This window comes from Tachyglossus aculeatus, chromosome 2 (assembly GCF_015852505.1).
Source record: "Tachyglossus aculeatus isolate mTacAcu1 chromosome 2, mTacAcu1.pri, whole genome shotgun sequence".
Classification (NCBI taxonomy): Eukaryota; Metazoa; Chordata; class Mammalia; order Monotremata; family Tachyglossidae; genus Tachyglossus; species Tachyglossus aculeatus.
In genome coordinates this window covers 17,781,940-17,784,526 of record NC_052067.1, presented here as the reverse complement: position 1 = coordinate 17,784,526, position 2,587 = coordinate 17,781,940, and positions in this window count along the sequence as shown.

Sequence of the window (2,587 nt, the reverse complement as noted above, 5' to 3'; positions counted from 1 at the left end):
CAGGTCATCTCCCTTCTTCTTAGCTTTCTCCAGTTCTTTATCCTTCTGTATTCCTCATTTTGCTTTTTAGTAACAGGATTGGACAGGGAAGGATGCAAGGTTGGAGCAAAAATAGGAGGAAGAGCCAGAAAGACAGGGAGAGGGAGAAAGAGGGGCCAGAGAGAGAGCACCAGTCAGTAGCATTTACTGAGTGTTTACTGTGTGTGGAGCACTGTCCTAAGCACTTTGGCGAGTACCATATAACAGATTTGGTAAACAAAAGAGAGAGAGAGAGAAAGAGAGGGAAAGGGGAGGGAGGGGAGAGAGAGAGAGAAGGACCGATGATAGAGATAAGAAGGGTAGAGTCAGAAATAGATGGGGAGAGGAAGGAAAAGAAAGGTGAAAAAGGGAGGGCAGGTTCCATGCCTAGCCATTTTTGTATTCCTTCTTTGTCACTGATTCTCGTTCCTTTTCTCCCCTCTAATCTCCCTTAATGTGTTTAGCAGGGAGTTGCTGGGAATGAAGTTTTGCACATCCTGTTTCATGCATACACCTCCATAGGGCTTCTTCAAAATTCGGTTTTCAACTTTACTTCCTGTGGGATAAAGAGACTGATGCTGATAGTAGAGGGATGCCCCCTGTTCATTTCGGGCACACCCCTTCTCTCTCCTTACTCCATAAAAGCATTCATTCATTCATTCAATCATTTATTGAGCGCTATGTGCAGAGCACTGTACTAAGCGCTTGAAAAGTACAATTCGGCAACAGAGACAATCCCTACCCAACAATGGGCTCACAGTCTAGGAAGGGATCGGAGGGATTGAGCCATGGAAAACCTGGAAGGGGCATCGTCTTTGTCTCCATAGATAACTGTGTGTCTGTTGTGAAAGACTTGGGGAAACTTTGAAAGACTGAAAGGGAAAGAGATGAAGGAGAAAGCAAGAGCCATTAGTCCCTGTTGGGTAGGGACTGTCTCTATATGTTGCCAACTTGTACTTCCCAAGTCCTTAGTACAGTGGTCTGCACACAGTAAGCGCTTAATAAATGCAATTGAATGAATGAATGAATGAATAAATTCAGAGGTAGAAAACACGGGTGGGGATTGAGACACATAGAGAGACACCGTTGTTACTTTTTTTCCTGCAGTAAAGAGGACAAGATTCTTGGTTCTCTTGGATTCAATAGGAGAGAGGTTCTCACGAGGAGGGAGAAGGAGGCAGAGAAAGCGGGGGAAAGAAATTAGGGAGAAACTGAAAGGGAGAAGAGTGAATGTGGGGAAAAGGAGAGGAAGGAGAGAAAGCATGGTTAGTGAAAAGAGCTCAGGGCTTGGAGTTGAGACCGGGATCCAAATCCCAACCCTGCCACTTTCCTTAACTTCTCTTGGTCTCAGTTTCCTAATCTGTAAAAGTGGTGATAAAATAATTGATCTCTCTCCCTCTTATGTTGCAACCCCTTGTGGGATGGGGAGTGTCTGATCTGTTTATATTGTATCTACCCCCAGTGCTTAGTACAGTGCTTTATAATGCTTAACAAATACCACAATTATTATTAAAAGAAAGGGGAGAAGGAAAAGGGAAGAAAGAAAGGAAGGGAGCCCACTCTTTTGGCAGGGCTTTTGAGATAGAGATGGGAAAATGGGCTCTTTTAAGCATTTGATCTCCTGAAGCTACAACCTGTTCCATCTTCTACCATGAAGTTAGGAGAGAATAGAAGAATGGAAGAGAGAGATGGCAAAATCACCCAGTATAGGCTTCACAGAGACTAATTGTGAGCAATTTGGGTCACAGTCTTAAGATGAGGTTTTCATGTTAAAAACCTTCAATTCCACATTAATGAGTGTTTTTCAATAAGCACTTGGTTAGAACACAATTAAGGAATATTCTTCCCATGATGCTGTGTTAAGGAAGAAACTGCTCGTGTGCAGGGGCATGACATTATAACAGGTGGGTGCTATAGCACTGTATCCACCCTAGCGCTTAGTACAGTGCCGGGCACATAGTCAGCACTTGAGATTGTGAGCCCCTTGTGGAACAGGGATTGTGTCCAACGGGCCTAAATTATATCTACCCCAGTGCTTAGAAGAGGGCTTGGCTCATAGTAAGCATTTAACACATACCATCATTAGCTAGCTCTCTTCCTCCCTTCAAAGCCCTACTGAGAGCTCACCTCCTCCAAGAGGCCTTCCCAGAATGAGCCCCCTTTTTCCACTCCTCCTCCCCATCCCCCCCCACAGCACCTGTATATATGTTTGTACAGATTTATTACTCTATTTTCTTGTACATATTTACTATTCTATTTATTTTGTTAATGATGCACATTTAGCTTTAATTCTATTTGTTCTGACGATTTGACACCTGTCCACATGTTTTGTTTTGTTGTCTGTCTCCACCTTCTAGACTGTGAGCCCGTTGCTGGGTAGGGACCGTCTCTATATGCTGCCAGCTTGTACTTCCCAAGTGCTTAGTACAGTGCTCTGCACACAGTAAGCGCTCAATAAATACAATTGAATGAATGAATGAATAGCACAAGCTTTTTTTAATGAGAGTTCTGTAAGATCCTTACCCCTGTGCAGAAATATATCAAGTTCCGCCCAAGTAAATTAATGAAA